The sequence below is a fragment of the Salmo salar genome, chromosome ssa06 (genome assembly GCF_905237065.1).
Source record: "Salmo salar chromosome ssa06, Ssal_v3.1, whole genome shotgun sequence".
Classification (NCBI taxonomy): Eukaryota; Metazoa; Chordata; class Actinopteri; order Salmoniformes; family Salmonidae; genus Salmo; species Salmo salar.
The window spans coordinates 23,141,517-23,161,603 of NC_059447.1; the positions used below are offsets into that span (position 1 = coordinate 23,141,517).

The 20,087-nt window shown below is 47.0% G+C and overlaps 1 pseudogene; it reads right to left on the reverse strand.

Annotated features, from left to right (window-relative positions):
* Positions 1 to 3,539: 3,539 nt before the first annotated feature.
* On the reverse strand, positions 3,540 to 19,678 carry LOC106606679 (lysosomal alpha-glucosidase-like; annotated as a pseudogene).
* Positions 19,679 to 20,087: the final 409 nt, after the last annotated feature.

Below are 20,087 nucleotides of genomic sequence, written 5' to 3' on the forward strand. Positions count from 1 at the left end.
AGAGGTCAATGCCGAAAGCTTCACTGCAGTTGGCTGATCCTGAACTCACATGAGCATCATCAGGACCAGTGGAGTCGGAGCATCATGACGCGTATCTAAGATGTCCCGCTGGAACTCTTATATATGGCAGGTAAACCACTAGCAGCAAGGACAATGAGCAATCATTTAAACAATAAACAGCACATCTCAAAATGACTATTTCAAAACAAGGTATTTCGAGGCCAATGTTTTAAACAATAACAAAAAAGATTTTAAAACATAAGCTAACATAACCATACTACAGACATTTATATTTACGTCATTTAGCAGACGCTCTTATCCAGAGCGACTTACAAATTGGTGCATTCACCTTATGATATCCAGTGGAACAACCACTTTACAATAGTACATCTATATCTTCTTTGGGGGGGAGGGCTTAATCCTATCCCAGGTATTCCTTAAAGAGGTGGGGTTTCAGGTGTCTTCCGGAAGGTGGTGATTGACTCCGCTGTCCTGGCGTCGTGAGGGAGCTTATTCCACCATTGGGGTGCCAGAGCAGCGAACAGTTTTGACTGGGCTGAGCGGGAACTGTGCTTCCGCAGAGGTAGGGAGGCGAGCAGGCCAGAGGTGGATGAGCGCAGTGCCCTTCTTTGGGTGTAGGGACTGATCAGAGCCTGAAGGTACGGAGGTGCCGTTCCCCTCACAGCTCCGTAGGCAAGCACCATGGTCTTGTAGCAGATGCAAGCTTCAACTGGAAGCCAGTGGAGTGTGCGGAGGAGCGGGGTGACGTGAGAGAACTTGGGAAGGTTGAACACCAGACGGGCTGCGGCGTTCTGGATGAGTTGTAGGGGTTTGATGGCACAGGCAGGGAGCCCCGCCAACAGCGAGTTGCAGTAATCCAGACGGGATATGACAAGTGCCTGGATTAGGACCTGCACCGCTTCCTGTGTGAGGCAGGGTCGTACTCTGCGAATGTTGTAGAGCATGAACCTACAGGATCGGGTCACCGCCTTGATGTTAGCGGAGAACGACAGGGTGTTGTCCAGGGTCACGCCAAGGCTCTTAGCACTCTGGGAGGAGGACACAATGGAGTTGTCAAACGTGATGGCGAGATCATGGAACGGGCAGTCCTTCCCCGGGAGGAAGAGCAGCTCTATCTTGCCAAGGTTCAGCTTGAGGTGGTGATCCGTCATCCACACTGATATGTCTGCCAGACATGCAGAGATGCGATTCGCCACCTGGTTATCAGAAGGGGGAAAGGAGAAGATTAATTGTGTGTCGTCTGCGTAGCAATGATAGGAGAGACCATGTGAGGATATGACAGAGCCAAGTGACTTGGTGTATAGCGAGAATAGGAGAGGGCCTGGAACTGAGCCCTGGGGGACACCAGTGGTGAGAGCACGTGGTGCGGAGACGGATTCTCGCCACGCCACCTGGTAGGAGCGACCTGTCAGGTAGGACGCAATCCAAGAGTGAGCCGCGCCGGAGATGCCCAACTCGGAGAGGGTGGAGAGGAGGATCTGATGGTTCACAGTATCAAAGGGAGCAGTTAGGTCTAGAAGGATGAGAGCAGAGGAGAGAGTTAGCTTTAGCAGTGCCGAGAGCCTCCGTGACACAGAGAAGAGCAGTCTCAGTTGAATGACCAGTCTTGAAACCTGACTGATTTGGATCAAGAAGGTCATTCTGAGAGAGATAGCAAGAGAGCTGGCCAAGGACGGCACGTTCAAGAGTTTTGGAGAGGAAAGAAAGAAGGGATACTGGTCTGTAGTTGATGACATCGGAGGGATCGAGTGTAGGTTTTTTGAGAAGGGGTGCAACTCTCGCTCTCTTGAAGACGGAAGGGACGTAGCCAGCGGTCAAGGATGAGTTGATGAGCGAGGTGAGGTAAGGGAGAAGGTCTCCGGAAATGGTCTGGAGAAAAGAGGAGGGGATAGGGTCAAGCGGGCAGGTTGTTGGGCGGCCGGCCGTCACAAGATTTCATCTGGAGAGAGAGGGGAGAAAGAGGTCAAAGCATAGGGTAGGGCAATGTAAGTAGGACCAGCGGTGTCGTTTGACTTAACAAACGAGGATCGGATGTCGTCAACCTTCTTTTCAAAATGGTTGACAAAGTCGTCCGCAGAGAGGGAGGAGGGGGGAGGGGGAGGAGGATTCAGGAGGGAGGAGAAGGTGGCAAAGAGCTTCCTAGAGTTAGAGGCAGATGCTTCGAATTTAGAGTGGTAGAATGTGGCTTTAGCAGCAGAAACAGAGGAAGAAAATGTGGAGAGGAGGGAGTGAAAAGATGCCAGGTCCGCAGGGAGGCTAGTTTTCCTCCATTTCCGCTCGGCTGCTCGGAGCCCTGTTCTGTGAGCTCGCAATGAGTCGTCAAGCCACGGAGCAGGAGGGGAGGACCGAGCCGGCCGGGAGGATAGGGGACATAGAGAGTCAAAGGATGCCGAAAGGGAGGAGAGGAGGGTTGAGGAGGCAGAATCAGGAGATTGGTTCGAGAAGGATTGAGCAGAGGGAAGAGATGATAGGATGGAAAAGGAGAGAGTAGCAGGAGAGAGAGAGAAGGTTGCGACGGCGCAATACCATCCGAGTAGGAGCAGAGTGAGTAGTGTTGGAGGAGAGCGAGAGGGAAAAGGATACAAGGTAGTGGTCGGAGACTTGGAGGGCAGTTGCAGTGAGATTAGTAGAAGAACAGCATCTAGTAAAGATGAGGTCAAGCGTATTGCCTGCCTTGTGAGTAGGGGGGGACGGTGAGAGGGTGAGGCCAAAAGAGGAGAGGAGTGGAAAGAAGGAGGCAGAGAGAAATGAGTCAAAGGTAGACGTAGGGAGGTTAAAGTCACCCAGAATTGTGAGGGGTGAGCCATCCTCAGGAAAGGAACTTATCAAGGCGTCAAACTCATTGATGAACTCTCCAAGGGAACCTGGAGGGCGATAAATGATAAGGATGTTATGCTTGAATGGGCTAGTGACTGTAACAGCATGGAATTCAAAGGAGGAGATAGACAGATGGGTCAGGGGAGAAAGAGAGAATGTCCACTTGGGAGAGATGAGGATTCCAGTCCCGCCACCCCGCTGACCAGATGCTCTCGGGGTATGCGAGAACACGTGGTCAGACGAGGAGAGAGCAGTAGGAGTAGCAGTGTTTTCTGTGGAGGTATGATATTTTGTACAATTCAGAATTGTTTACAATATGTAACTGTATTGAGCTTAACTGCACTGAGTTATAAGGCAGATGTTCCAGATGGGAAGACTATTTTTATTTAACTAGACAATTCGGTTAAGAACAAATTCTTATTTACAATGACGGCCTACCCTGGCCAAACCCGGACGACGCTGGGCCAATTGTGCGCTGCCCTATGGGACTCCCAATCATGGCCGGAAGTGATACAGCCTGGAATCGAACCATGGTCTGTAGTGATGCCTCTAGCACTGAGAAGCAGTGCCTTAGACCGCCCTCAGGACTATGAAGTAGATTAAGAAAGAGATAATTGACTGCACATTCAAACACTGAGTGGTGACAGCTCACTAATAGGAGAACATGAGAAACAATGCTTAGCTTAGGAGAAACAAACCCAGACCTATCAATTGCCTTTAATGGTAACAATGTGGCAATATCACTGGAAGTAATTTGATGAGACTTAACACAGAGCCTACCATCATGCTGGAAGAGTACAGAATGGGCATATTCTTGTCAATTTTAGATGTTCAATTAATAAAAACAATTGTGTAGAGCCATTGCTGTCCTCCTCAGCACACAATTTATCAATGAATCAAATGTTATTTATAGAGAACATTTATTACAGGTGATGCATTTCAAAAGTGCTTAACAAATAAAATAAAAGGTTAGAAAGATAAAAAAATATATATTCTTAGAGACAAATTAAAATACTAAAACAATAATACATTTCGGCCTCGTGTTCTAGAATGACCACAATTCTCTCTCTCACACCACTGTCTCAGCATCTCACCTGAGACAATGTCATGTAATCACTCATCTGCAACAAGGAAATGGAGAGATATCTAATAGAGCTTTCACCCACACAGTTCACTCTAGTCCTTTTCACATAATTTTATTGAAAATACAGTTGAATATAAAAACATGATTTCCAAAAATACTTCAGTGTAGTCCATCCATTCAGAAAACCCAGGAGTCTATTAGAGCAATGTCTTACCCAGGGTAGCAGTGATGGAGGGGCAACTTTGGGTGGAGGTTTTTGTCAGAGATGTGCTAGCTCAGGAGTTCCAGAACTACCTGAGAGGCTGTCTACTGGGTCAGAGTCCACTGAGTCATACGGTTCATAAGGCTCACTGGGTCATAAGTTCCACAGGACATCAAACACCTCTGACATGGGCAGGGCCAGGCTGGTCACCGTCAGAACCGACAGACAGACACAAAAAGAAAGGATTATAAGCAATATATAATATTATACTGTAGAATAGAATAGACAGGTAGGCAAGCAGAATTAGAATGTTCGTTCTACTATTTCTTAATTCTAAACTCTATAGAGGTAACTCAGCCAGCTACCGCTCACCTTGGTGTCAGTCCGATAAGAGAAATCCCACACTTTCTTTCCATTGGCCCATACATAGCGTGGTGGGGAAGGCACCCCGAACACCCGCAGCCCTCCCAGCACCAGCCCGTCCAGCGCCCCGTTCTGACGCAGGGGGTCACTCACCACCTGGGACTGGATCAAATGAAAAACCTTATTGATCCCCACTGGCAAACACACACATGTATAGTACCACTATACATTAGACATTACAGTTAGGTCTACTGTTTACAGGATGGCAGGGGAAGAGTACGTCTTCTATCTTGATTGGATTGGACCTGGATCTCAATCTTGAGAGCATTGCTAGAAACATACTGTACTGCAGAAACATCCAAATCACCCTAGATAACTCTCTGATCTCCATCCTCTCTTTAAAGTCCATTTAGGGCCCTACGTTTTTCCTACCCAAATGTCATGAAATACCTTGAAGGACAAACAAAAGGTGTGATGGTCTGCACTCAAAAAGATGTCGCATAAAGCTTACTTCATTTTTTTCACTGCATCAGGGATAGCCTTGAAGTGGGCTATAACTAGGGCCCAGAGTTTTCCTTGGCCAGGTCATGTGATCAGGAAAAACTCAGGACCCTATGTGACCTCTACATCTCCTACCTGTCAAGCGATGAAGATAACACAGGAGTAGTCTCCTCTCTGGAAGGTGTCCAGACTGTCCCCGCCATCCCAGAACAGGTCACCCCAGGCCCAGCCCCCAGGAGACAGCGCCACCATCAGGAGGAAAGGGTTACTGCGAGAAGCTGAGGTAGTCAGGCCTGGCTCCTGTATCTCAGAGGGGGTTTGAGGGGATTTTTCATTGAAATATATAATATAATTACTGATTAAAACAGGCAACAGGTTTCACACAGAAAACTCACACAAGCTTCAAAACAACATTGTCAGATTAGTACGCAGAGAGTATTTCATTCTAGGTTTTATCACATAGTTTCACAAAGGAATTTTGGGTCTCTTGTTCTATGACAAATAACTTGAATTGATTTCATGATATGAGAGTTTGGCAGCTCATTCATCTCCTCCACCATCAGTACGTAACACCCACAAGATGAAGCTTTGTCACACGATGAAACAACAGACAACCAAATTCTATTGTGTACAGAGGACACACACCTGCTGTGGGATGATGTGTCCCTCTCTCACATGGACATTGATGGTGTCCAGAGGGGCTGGGAGGAGCAGGTACTGACCCTTACTGTAGAACGGCTGGCCCTAGGGAGGAAGGGATGAAAGAGGTGACCACTGAAATATGGTTATAGTATACACAGTACAACAGTATTACACATCTTTGTCTGGTCCTAAAGTAAGCCTACAAGACCCTAAGAAAGACTCACACAGATGGATTTTTATCAATTTATGTCTGTTAACAACAGAAAAGATGGTCTTGGTCTCCTAGGAATCCCTTTAATCAGTTGCGAACTAATTGCAGTGACAATATGAAAGGCCTATAGTAATACACTGAGTGTACAAAACATTAGGATCACCTGCTCTTTCCATGCCATTGACTGATTGAGGTGAAAGCTATGATTCCTTGTTGTCACTTGTTAAATCCACTTCAATCAGTGTAGATGAAGGGGAGGAGACAAGTTAAATAAGGATTTTTAAACCTTGAGACATGGATTGTGTATGTGTACCATTCAAAGGGTGAATGGGCAAGACAAAAGATTTAAATCCCTATGAACGGGGTATGGTAGTAGGTGCCAGGCGCACCAGTTTGTGTCAAGAACTGCAACACTTCTGGGCTTTCAATTGTTTCCCGTATGTATCAAGAATGGTCCACTACCCAACGAACATCCAGCCAACTTGACACAACTGTGGGAAGCATTGGAGTCAACATGGGCCAGCATCCTTGTGGAAGGCTTTCGCCACCTTGTAGAGTCCATGCCCCGACAAATTGAGCCTGTTCTGAGGGCAAAAGGGGGGTCCAACTCAATATTAGGAAGGTGTTCGTAATGTTTTGTACGCTCAGTGTATAACTGTATTGAATATAGGAGCTGTTTACATTGTGCAGACTGTACCAAGTCCCCGGGGGGAGGTAGGCAGCCAGCTCCACTGCCCCCTGCTCTAACACTGGGCTGACGAGCAGAGAACTCCCCCACAGGAACTGTCTGTCTATGGTCTGGCAGTTAGGGTCCGAGGGGAACCTGGGAGAGATGGACAGAGAGGGAGGGCCAGAGAACAGTATCAACACAGTAAATAAGATGTGTTACAATAGTATCCAAATGTTGAAGAGAGAGAGAAGGGAAGAGTGGACAATGATAACTGAAGAAGAGAGGAGTAGAGGGACGTACTGGAGGAAGAGAGGCATGGCCACAGTGTCTGCGGAGGTGTGTGCGTGGTAGAAGAGTGTGTAGAGGAACGGCAGGAGAGAGTAACATAACATCACCGCGCTACGCATGGCTGCCTGGGCCTCCAGCCCAAACACATAGAGCTCCTGGGGCTACACACAGAGCTAGAGTTACCTCCATTCATAATACATGGGACTGATGGACTGTTACATAGACACAGTGAAAACACTAGCAGGTCAGCCACCATGGTAAATAGGAAAACATTATAACTTGGTTACATAGAGACAGCGAAAAGACATTAGCAGGTCAGGAAAAAATTGTGGTAAATTCCTATCCAACTGAGTTAACTGTAAAGACCATAAGACCCACCCACACACACACACACACACTCACAGCGTTGGGCTTGTCGTTGTGGTTCCTCATGAAGGGGTAGAAGGCTCCAAGCTGGGTCCAGCGTACACACAGCTCCTCTGTGGTGTCCCCCCCGAACCCACACACATCCGCCCCCACCAGGGGCATCCCGAACAGGCCAAACAGCAGCACCGCTGGGGGGTGGAGGGACGGACGGGTATTGAACATATTAATTCATATTTATTCATTATTACTGTATTCATTATTTAACTTTGATGTCAGGCAGTCAGAGGCATCTCTCTGTACTTGCTAGCTACATACAGTCAAATAAATAGTAGGTGGTTCCATTACAAGTCTGGACATTTTTCTATTCAAACCCCTCATTCAAGTCCATAGATAACTACCACTGAAAAAAGACTCCAACTCTGTCTAGGCACTCTTTCAACTAAAGACAATAGAGACAAAGTGCTGAGTAAGAGCACACTGCAACATGTACTGTCTGGATGGTGCATCGGTACCATTAGTACTCTGATGGCTAAAACACACAGGGCTTGTGAATAGCTTTGGGAATCTTGTTGAGAATAGGAATGGCTTGGAACGGAGATGGGAATGTTGGCGATGTCTTTCCCCTCACCAGGGATGGAGTATCTGAGCTGCTCCCAGTCGCTCCTCACATCTCCCGTCCAGACTCCGGAGAAACGGCCGATGCCAGGGAAGGAGGAGCGGGACAGCACGAAGGGTCGCGACCCCCAGACCTTCACCAGGGCACTGAGAGGTTCAAAAGCTATAACTGATCTTCCAACTACAGTTACAAATGTGTAATGTAGACAAGATAAATACAATCTGCTTCATTCAAACAAGCAGAAATAAAAGTGCCAACAGTCTCAGGATAAGTGCGACACTGATCCCTGTAGTGCTGTGTCTGACCTGTGGGTGGCGCTAGCCTCCGTCAGCCCATAGAGGTTATGCAGGTTGTAGTGAGTGGACTGGTTCTGTTGAGCTGACATGCAGAGTGTACCAGTGTTCAGCTGTCCTCCAACCACCCCTGTATGTGTCTATGGAGACAGAATGAAAATTAATTAATGAATTCACTAAATTTCTCAACTGATTTTATATAGACAGGAAACTACTCAGCTGCAGTACACTCACGTGGCACGTAGGGGGGGCTATCCAAATCACTGTCAGGACACCCTTCCACACAGCCCTGCACAAAACTGTCTGGTTCATTCATATCCTGAGAACAGAGGGACAAGAGAAAGAGTGTGCTGGATGCTGAGTAGCATTGACAGTGCAAATATAGAATATAATACAATAGAATAGGGGATGATTTCAGCCCTCTACGAGACATTTCTATCTGCTACACACTCACAATCCCCAGGCCACCGAACATGCATACCTTTCCACACAACACACACACCTGCATGCACACACACACACAGACAGCTTCAAGAGGGGGTTTTGTTTAGTGTTACCTTGCTTTTCAGAGGACACATTACTTGAATACACAATGGACATACACAATGTTATCAAGCAGATAAAACATATGTTCTTTCCAAACTATTCAGAGTATATGTAGCCCAGTTTACAGTGGGTCTCCAGATAGAGAAGTGAGAGTTTTAGGTCTGACCTTCCCTATGAGTGTCTGTCCTGTAGAGTTCCTGATGAAGACCCCTCTCCGCTGACCCTCATCAAAGGGTGGGTAAGTACCAGGGGGGCCGGTGCTGCTGATTCCAGGGTCCTGGGAAAGAGAACAAACAGGAAAGATGCTTCTAAAATAAATTACAGTAATGCTTTTTCTGCCATCTTGTGGATTGAGAAGGAAAGTTTCCTTGACTTGTACCTTCCAATACTGCACTCCTTCAACAATTTAATCACAACGCAGACTGTTATTTAGAATCAAAAATGACATTGATCCACTATTTCAATCTAATATGAGTTATTAGTGTGCCTATGTGTCCCGCATGTTGTGAGGGTTGAGGCCTCTCTCTTACCAGGATGAGAATGTACTTCATGCCCTTCTGATGGAACTCCTTCAGCATGTCTGGCTGGTCCACAAAGCGCTGGGGGTCAAAGGTGAACACCTGACGCTTGTCTGCGTAATCCAGGTCATTCCACTGCACGTCCTGACCAAAAACAAAAGCAGTTGAACTAAAGAATGCAGTGAGTGTTTTCCATGAGTTGTGAACCCTCAGTGGCATGATAATACTGTACTTGAGAACGCAAACATCCAATTAGCATAAGCATGGAGAAAACCCATTGTAGCATGATAATACTATAATGGGTTTTCTCCATGTTAATCTGCTAATCCAATGTTGATGCTCATTCAATGTTAGCATTACCCAATAGTTGTCAACCCAAGTGATAATACTGTACTACAATATAAGTGTTTTCGCCAGCATCTTTACCAGGGGGAAGTTGGTGTTGTGCATGCGTCGCACCACCTCTCGGGTTGCGTTGGTGGACCAGTAACCCCAGCAACACAGGTGGAACCCCAGTGAGCAATAAGGAGGCATCATAGGGTACCCTGGGGGAGGAAGACGGGGTAAACATTAGCTATGACGGAAGATTCACAAAAGGTGAGCGCAAACCAACCTGCTCAAATTGGACTTAAGTTGCAAAATTTGAAATTGTGTTTTTTTTTTTTACATTGGATAAAAGTAGAGACTCACAGCTACAACATGGTATATCATACACTGCATGTTTGAGGAACAATGGGAAAGTAATTCTGCTTTGAAAGTTGATAAACTTGTGAACTCACTTTTGAGAAAATGGCCTTTGAATGGTTTGGTACCTACTGGAGAGCTCTTTGTTTACACCCATTCAGCATTGTTCACACCCTCTTAAGCCAGCCCCACCCATCTCTTTAACGAAAGATTCAGATTTGTGGTAAAAGTAGTAGCCTACAATAATGAACAATTCCAGGTAAACAGAAAGTGTCCAGATAAAAAATATTTTATAAATATGAATTGACTCTTACCCAGACACACTTAATTGATGGGTCATGTGAAAGAAATGCTATAACGCTAGCCACATCTTGCCAAGTGGATGGGTCTCCACAGAAGGTGTAAACGGTACAGCCAAATGGTTACCTGCATAGTAGCAATATCAGAAAGTGTTGAAATGAATAAAATAATATACAGTATGTACAAGAACAATATGAATAACAATATCAGTGATAGATGAGGTAGTTATATGCATACAATCAGGGGGAAAGAGGCTGAGCAGCAGGATAAAATAATAATAGTAGCAGGAGAGAGTCATTTGAATAGAGGCACTGCAGATAGTGCTGATGGTCTGTCTGAACCACACAAGAACAACGGAATCTATATTTATTTGGAGAGCCTGTTTCTGTCCTGCCCTTGACTTTGGTGCAGAGCATGTGATGCCCATAACCTATTCGTCAGCAAAAATCCCTGATCTTCTCAAAAACATATGTTTGTCTAGCTGTGTCCAGGTGGTGCTTGTACAGGCAGACCATCCATGGGAGGAAGGATGTCAGCATTGCGCGGCAGCAGAGTCTGAATGCTCCTTGGCTACAACAACACCAGACTCCAGAGCATTGAAGCTGTAAAAAAATAACCCAAAAAACGTAGAAAACATCAATTCACCTCCCAAGTTTAGATAAGAAGAATAACCTCATACAATGCAATGAAATGATATTCACCTGAAGTGCTGGTACTGCTTGAACTGTGGCAGCGGCCTGAAGTACGGAGTCAGGTGTTGTTGCTGGCCAGTCCAACCAGCTGTGGGATGTTGACCCCTGTCACAGCGCTGTCCTTCACAACACCAGCAATCTCAAAGTGTTCAATCTGGTCTTTCTGAAGCGCTGCTTGATGAGGCCGAAGCACCAGTCACGGGAAAACTTGTTGTGGCATGTGATCAGGAAGTGAAGGTCCAGACTGTGGTGGAGCTTGTGTATGGTCCACCAGGCACAATACCAGAGCACAAACTTGTTCTTCTTTTGGCCACTGCAGTTATCACAATTCAGGTCCACACGTGTTTCCCCAACTCCGTAGTTGGTGAAGAAATGGTGCATGTAGTTGATGACTGTGCTGCTGTCTTTGCTGGATGACATGCCTTCATCAATCAAGTAGTTGACTTGTTGTGGTATTACTTCACAGCAGACACCAAACAAGCCACACCATATTATGGTGGATAATGCCTATATGGTGGATGGTGCCTAATGGTAGAAAATGTATTTGCTTTCACCAGTCTAGTTCTTTCACATAAGTGAAAGGAGATGAAGGAAAGGAGATGAGGCAGCAAGTTCAGACTACTAGGACATTGGGACACAGACAGCCAATATCTTTTCCTTAGCTATTACCCAAAATGAATTAGTTGTGACCCACCAGTGGCCTGACCCACCATAGCAACATTGGGATAGGACACAATAAAAGGATATTCAGGAGGTACTGTCTGACAACACTCTGAGGGTCAGGCCCAGGAAGATGTACAGGTCCAGGATTCCTCCCACAGCCACCCAGGTCAGAGCAGGGCTAGGCTGCAGCACCACCTCTACAGAGAGAAGGAGAGGTCAAACTCAGCTCAATCACGTAAACCTGTATCTTGATACAGTTGAAGTACTGCGCCATGTGAACACAAAAAAAGATTGACTGGCGACATTCTGGCCAGAGCTGCTAAGCAGCATGATACATTACAAACTAGAGGTCGACCGATTAATCGGAATGGCCGATTAATTAGGGCCGATTTCAAGTTTTCATAACAATTGGAAATCGGTATTTTTGGACAGATTTTTTTGTTGTTGTTGTTTTTTTTAGACCTTTATTTAACTAGGCAAGTCAGTTAAGAACACATTCTTATTTTCAATGACGGCCTAGGAACGGTGGGTTAACTCCCTTGTTCAGGGGCAGAATTACAGATTTTTACCTTGTCAGCTCGGGGATTCAATCTTGCAACCTTATTTACATTTACATTTTACATTTAAGTCATTTAGCAGACGCTCTTATCCAGAGCGACTTACAAATTGGTGGATTCACCTTATGATATCCAGTGGACCAACCACTTTACAATAGTGCATCTAAATCTTTTAAGGGGGGGGGTTAGAAGGATTACTTTATCCTATCCTAGGTATTCCTTAAAGAGGTGGGGTTTCAGGTGTCTCCGGAAGGTGGTGATTGACTCCGCTGTCCTGGCGTCGTGAGGGAGCTTGTTCCACCATTGGGGTGCCAGAGCAGCGAACAGTTTTGACTGGGCTGAGCGGGAACTGTGCTTCCTCAGAGGTAGGGAGGCGAGCAGGCCAGAGGTGGATGAGCACAGTGCCCTTGTTTGGGTGTAGGGCCTGATCAGAGCCTGAAGGTACGGAGGTGCCGTTCCCCTCACAGCTCCGTAGGCAAGCACCATGGTCTTGTAGCGGATGCGAGCTTCAACAGGAAGCCAGTGGAGAGAGCGGAGGAGCGGGGTGACGTGAGAGAACTTGGGAAGGTTGAACACCAGATGGGCTGCGGCGTTCTGGATGAGTTGTAGGGGTTTAATGGCACAGGCAGGGAGCCCAGCCAACAGCGAGTTGCAGTAATCCAGACGGGAGATGACAAGTGCCTGGATTAGGACATGCGCCGCTTCCTGTGTGAGGCAGGGTCGTACTCTGCGAATGTTGTAGAGCATGAACCTACAGGATCGGGTCACCGCCTTGATGTTAGTAGAGAACGACAGGGTGTTGTCCAGGGTCACGCCAAGGTTCTTAGCACTCTGGGAGGAGGACACAATGGAGTTGTCAACCGTGATGGCGAGATCATGGAACGGGCAGTCCTTCCCCGGGAGGAAGAGCAGCTCCGTCTTGCCGGGGTTCAGCTTGAGGTGGTGATCCGTCATCCACACTGATATGTCTGCCAGACATGCAGAGATGCGATTCGCCACCTGGTTATCAGAAAGGGGAAAGGAGAAGATTAATTGTGTGTCATCTGCATAGCAATGATAGGAGAGACCATGTGAGGATATGACAGAGCCAAGTGACTTGGTGTATAGCGAGAATAGGAGAGGGCCTAGAACAGAGCCCTGGGGGACACCAGTGGTGAGAGCACGTGGTGCGGAGACAGATTCTCGCCACGCCACCTGGTAGGAGCGACCTGTCAGGTAGGACGCAATCCAAGAGTGAGCCGCGCCGGAGATGCCCAACTCGGAGAGGGTGGAGAGGAGGATCTGATGGTTCACCGTATCAAAGGCAGCAGTTAGGTCTAGGAGGATGAGAGCAGAGGAGAGAGAGTTAGCTTTAGCAGTGCGGAGAGCCTCCGTGACACAGAGAAGAGCAGTCTCAGTTGAATGACCAGTCTTGAAACCTGACTGATTTGGATCAAGAAGGTAATTCTGAGAGAGATAGCAGGAGAGCTGGCCAAGGACGGCACGTTCAAGAGTTTTGGAGAGAAAAGAAAGAAGGGATACTGGTCTGTAGTTGTTGACTTCGGAGGGATCGAGTGTAGGTTTTTTCAGAAGGGGTGCAACTCTCGCTCTCTTGAAGACGGAAGGGACGTAGCCAGCGGTCAAGGATGAGTTGATGAGCGAGGTGAGGTAAGGGAGAAGGTCTACGGAAATGGTCTGGAGAAGAGAGGAGGGGATAGGGTCAAGCGGGCAGGTTGTTGGGCGGCCGGCCGTCACAAGACGCGAGATTTCATCTGGAGAGAGAGGGGAGAAAGAGGTCAAAGCACAGGGTAGGGCAGTGTGAGCAGGACCAGCGGTGTCGTTTGACTTAGCAAACGAGGATCGGATGTCGTCAACCTTCTTTTCAAAATGGTTGACGAAGTCGTCCGCAGAGAGGGAGGAGGGGGGGGGGAGGAGGATTCAGGAGGGAGGAGAAGGTGGCAAAGAGCTTCCTAGGGTTAGAGGCAGATGCTTGGAATTTAGAGTGGTAGAAAGTGGCTTTATCAGCAGAGACAGAAGAGGAAAATGTAGAGAGGAGGGGAGTGAAAGGACGCCAGGTCCGCAGGGGAGGCGAGTTTTCCTCCATTTCCGCTCGGCTGCCCGGAGCCCTGTTCTGTGAGCTCGCAATGAGTCGTCGAGCCACGGAGCAGGAGGGGAGGACCGAGCCGGCCTGGAGGATAGGGGACATAGAGAATCAAAGGATGCAGAAAGGGAGGAGAGGAGGGTTGAGGAGGCAGAATCAGGGGATAGGTTGGAGAAGGTTTGAGCAGAGGGAAGAGATGATAGGATGGAAGAGGAGAGAGTAGCGGGAGAGAGAGAGCGAAGGTTGGGACGGCGCAATACCATCCGAGTAGGGGCAGAGTGAGAAGTGTTGGATGAGATCGAGAGGGAAAAGGATACAAGATAGTGGTCGGAGACTTGGAGGGGAGTTGCAATGAGATTAGTGGACGAACAGCATCTAGCAAAGATGAGGTCAAGCGTATTGCCTGCCTTGTGAGTAGGGGGGGAAGGTGAGAGGGTGAGGTCAAAAGAGGAGAGGAGTGGAAAGAAGGAGGCAGAGAGGAATGAGTCAAAAGTAGACGTGGGGAGGTTAATGTCACCCAGAACTGTGAGAGGTGAGCCATCCTCAGGAAAGGAACTTATCAAGACGTCAAGCTCATTGATGAACTCTCCAAGGGAACCTGGAGGGCGATAAATGATAAGGATGTTAAGCTTGAAAGGGCTGGTAACTGTGACAGCATGGAATTCAAATGAGGAGATAGACAGATGGGTCAGGGGAGAAAGAGAGAATGTCCACTTGGGAGAGATGAGGATTCCAGTGCCACCACCCCGCTGGCCAGATGCTCTCGGGGTATGCGAGAACACGTGGGCAGACGAGGAGAGAGCAGTAGGAGTAGCAGTGTTATCTGTGGTAATCCATGTTTCTGTCAGTGCCAAGAAGTCGAGGTGCTGGAGGGTAGCATAGGCTGAGATGAACTCTGCCTTGTTGGCCGCAGACCGGCAGTTCCAGAGGCTGCCGGAGACCTGGAACTCCACGTGGGTCGTGCGCGCTGGGACCACCAGGTTAGAGTGGCAGCGGCCACGCGGTGTGAAGCGTTTGTGCGGCCTGTGCAGAGGTGAGAGAACAGGGATAGACAGACACATAGTTGACAGGCTACAGAAGAGGCTACGCTAATGCAAAGGAGATTGGAAAGACAAGTGGGCTACACTTCTCGAATGTTCAGAAAGTTAAGCTTACGTTGCAAAAATTTTATTGACTAAAATGACGAAGATGATACAGTACTGCTGGCTGGTGAAGTAGGCTAGCTAGCAGTGGCTGCGTTGTTGACTTTGTTTGAACGTGTAGCTGGCTAGGTAACCTATTTTCGTCGCGGGGGACGAAAATAGCTGGCTAGCTAACCTCGATAATTACTCCAAACTACACAATTATCAAACTATGACAAAGTCAACTAACACTGCACTAGTCAAATCGTTCCGTTGTAATGTATTAGTTTCTACAGTGCTGCTAGTCAGTAAAGGTTGGCTAGCTAGCAGTGGGTTTGATGATAACTAGGTGTGTTGACTAAGTCTGGAGTCTGGACAACGGCGTCGCGTCGCGGCTGGCTAGCTAACCTCGATAATTACTCTAAACTACACAATTATCTTAGATACAAAGACAGCGCGTATGTAGCTAGCTAGCCCTACACTAATCAAGTCGTTCCGTTGTAATGTAATAGTTTCTACAGTGCTGCTAGTCGGTAGAAGTTGGCTATTTGGCTAGCTAGCAGTGTTGACTAAGTCAGGAGGAAGAAAACAGCTGGCTAGCTAGCTAACCTCGATAATTACTCTAAACTACACAATTATCTTTGATACAAAGACGGCTATGTAGCTAGCTAAGAAAAAATTGCTCAGATCAAACAAATCAAACCTTTGTAATGTAATGAAATGTACCTGTGGAGCGAAGCGAAGTGCGACTACCCACCCAAAACACAGGTGTTTTATGGTTAACTAGTCCAACGCTCTAACCACCTGCTTTGCATTGCACTACATGAGGAGCCTGCCTGTTACGTGAATGCAGTAAGAAGCCAAGGTAAGTTGCTAGCTAGCATTAAACTTACCTTATAAAAAACAATCAATCAATCATAATCACTAGTTAACTACACATGGTTGATGATATTACTAGTTTATCTAGCCTGTCCTGCGTTACATATAATCGCTTAGGTACACGTTGCTCCAACCTTAAACATCAATGCCTTTCTTAAAATCAATACACAAGTATATACACTGCTCAAAAAAATAAAGGGAACACTTAAACAACACAATGTAACTCCAAGTCAATCACACTTCTGTGAAATCAAACTGTCCACTTAGGAAGCAACACTGATTGACAATACATTTCACATGCTGTTGTGCAAATGGAATAGACAACAGGTGGAAATTATAGGCAATTAGCAAGACACCCCCAATAAAGGAGTGGTTCTGCAGGTGGTGACCACAGACCACTTCTCAGTTCCTATGCTTCCTGGCTGATGTTTTGGTCACTTTTGAATGCTGGCGGTGCTTTCACTCTAGTGGTAGCATGAGACGGAGTCTACAACCCACACAAGTGGCTCAGGTAGTGCAGCTCATCCAGGATGGCACATCAATGCGAGCTGTGGCAAGAAGGTTTGCTGTGTCTGTCAGCGTAGTGTCCAGAGCATGGAGGCGCTACCAGGAGACAGGCCAGTACATCAGGAGACGTGGAGGAGGCCGTAGGAGGGCAACAACCCAGCAGCAGGACCGCTACCTCCGCCTTTGTGCAAGGAGGAGCAGGAGGAGCACTGCCAGAGCCCTGCAAAATGATCTCCAGCAGGCCACAAATGTGCATGTGTCTGCTCAAACGGTCAGAAACAGACTCCATGAGGGTGGTATGAGGGCCCGACGTCCACAGGTGGGGGTTGTGCTTACAGCCCAACACCGTGCAGGACGTTTGGCATTTGCCAGAGAACACCAAGATTGGCAAATTCGCCACTGGCGCCCTGTGCTCTTCACAGATGAAAGCAGGTTCACACTGAGCACATGTGACAGACGTGACAGAGTCTGGAGACGCCGTGGAGAACGTTCTGCTGCCTGCAACATCCTCCAGCATGACCGGTTTGGCGGTGGGTCAGTCATGGTGTGGGGTGGCATTTCTTTGGGGGGCCGCACAGCCCTCCATGTGCTCGCCAGATGTAGCCTGACTGCCATTAGGTACCGAGATGAGATCCTCAGACCCCTTGTGAGACCATATGCTGGTGCGGTTGGCCCTGGGTTCCTCCTAATGCAAGACAATGCTAGACCTCATGTGGCTGGAGTGTGTCAGCAGTTCCTGCAAGAGGAAGGCATTGATGCTATGGACTGGCCTGCCCGTTCCCCAGACCTGAATCCAATTGAGCACATCTGGGACATCATGTCTCGCTCCATCCACCAACGCCACGTTGCACCACAGACTGTCCAGGAGTTGGCGGATGCTTTAGTCCAGGTCTGGGAGGAGATCCCTCAGGAGACCATCCGCCACCTCATCAGGAGCATGCGCAGGCGTTGTAGGGAGGTCATACAGGCACGTGGAGGCCACACACACTACCGAGCCTCATTTTGACTTGTTTTAAGGACATTACATCAAAGTTGGATCAGCCTGTAGTGTGGTTTTCCACTTTAATTTTGAGTGTGACTCCAAATCCAGACCTCCATGGGTTGATAAATTGGATTTCCATTGATTATTTTTGTGTGATTTTGTTGTCAGCACATTCAACTATGTAAAGAAAAAAGTATTTAATAAGATTATTTCATTCATTCAGATCTAGGATGTGTTATTTTAGTGTTCCCTTTATTTTTTGGAGCAGTGTATATTTAAACCTGCATATTTAGTTAATATTGCCTGCTAACATGAATTTCTTTTAACTAGGGAAAATGTGTCACTTCTCTTGCAACAGAGTCAGGGTATATGCAGCAGTTTGGGCCGCCTGGCTCGTTGCGAACTGTGAAGACTATTTCTTCCTAACAAAGACGGCCGACTTCGCCAAACGGGGGATGATTTAAGAAAAGTGCATTTGCGAAAAAATCACAATCGTTGCACGACTGTACCTAACCATAAACATCAATGCCTTTCTTAAAATCAATACACAGAAGTATATATTTTTAAACCTGCATATTTAGCTAAAAGAAATCCAGGTTAGCAGGCAATATTAACCAGGTGAAATTGTCATTTCTCTTGCGTTCATTGCACGCAGAGTCAGGGTATATGCAACAGTTTGGGCCGCCTAGCTCGTCGCGAACTAATTTGCCAGAATTTTACGTAATTATGACATAACATTGAAGGTTGTGCAATGTAACAGGAATATTTAGACTTAGGGATGCCACCCGTTAGATAAAATACGGAACGGTTCCGTATTTCACTGAAAAGAAAAACGTTTTGTTTTCGAGATGATAGTTTCCGGATTCGACCATATTAATGACCAAAGGCTCGTATTTCTGTGTGTTATTATGTTATAATTAAGTCTAAGATTTGATAGAGCAGTCTGACTGAGCAGTGGTAGGCACCAGCAGGCTCGTAAGCATTCATTCAAACAGCACTTTCGTGCGTTTTGCCAGCAGCTCTTCGCTGTGCTTCAAGCATTGCGCTGTTTATCACTTCAAGCCTATCAACTCCCAAGATCAGGCTGGTGTAACCGATGTGAAATGGCTAGCTAGTTAGCGGGTGCGCGCTAATAGCGTTTCAAACGTCACTCGCTCTGAGACTTGGAGTAGTTGTTCCCCTTGCTCTGCATGGGTAACGCTGCTTCGAGGGTGGCTGTTGTCGATGTGTTCCTGGTTCGAGTCCCAGGTAGGAGCGAGGAGAGGGACGGAAGCTATACTGTTACACTGGCAATACTAAAGTGCCTATAAGAACATCCAATAGTCAAAGGTATATGAAATACAAATCGTATAGAGAGAAATAGTCCTATAATTCCTATAATAACTACAACCTAAAACTTCTTACCTGGGAATATTGAAGACTCATGTTAAAAGGAATCACCAGCTTTCATATGTTCTCATGTTCTGAGCAAGGAACTTAAACGTTAGCTTTCTTACATGGCACATATTGCACTTTTACTTTCTTCTCCAACACATTGTTTTTGCATTATTTAAACCGAATTAAACATGTTTCATTATTTATTTGAGGCTAAATAGATTTTATTGATGTATTATATTAAGTTAAAATAAGTGTTCATTCAGTATTGTTGTAATTGTCATTATTACAAATAAATAAATAAATAAAAAACATTGTCTGATTAATCGGTATTGGCTTTTTTGGGGCCTCCAGTAATCGGTATCGGCATTGAAAAATCATAATCGGTCGACCTCTATTACAAACGTATCATTACAAAAGTAATGAGATAAAAAATGTAGCAAATACTGTACGCCCTTTTCAGAGGCAACACTTTTAAAAGCAATGTTATAGAGAAAGACAATGGCAACCAAACCCTGTATCTCGGTAGTAAATATACGAGTGGTTATACAGCCACAGAGACTCACAGTGAGGTGCAGTCGGCCTTCTGTTTCATCCAGGATCTCCAACCGGAGCGTAGAGATATCCCGGGGCAGGTAGGAGGGAGTGGGCCGAGTAAGGGTGGCAGCCTGGCCCCTGGAAGTGGGGGTGAGGGGCCCCATCCTGTAGCCGCTGTAGGACAGGGGATAGAAGCACCAGGGGGGGGTCCTCCAGAGAGGCCTTGTGGTAGGGGGGCATAGCAGCACCCTCTCCCCTGACACTTTATCTGGCTCAGAACTCGGTCCCGGGCACAGTCAAAGCGTCTCTCCAGGGCTACCCTCCTACACTCTGCCTCTCTGGGACCACTGGAGCTGGCTGGATGGGGGACTTCCCACAGCAATCTGTGGCTGGATGGGCGCTACCCCTCTGGAGGTTCACTGTCTCCCTCTCACAGAGCTTGTTTTGTTGCTGGATCTTCCTCTAAACCAGGTCTTACTGACAGGTGTATTGGTGTCTCATCTGGTAGTTGTTTGCTAGTTAACTTTATCAGTGAAAACTTTTGGTCAGACAGGTAGCTAAGGTGTAAACATC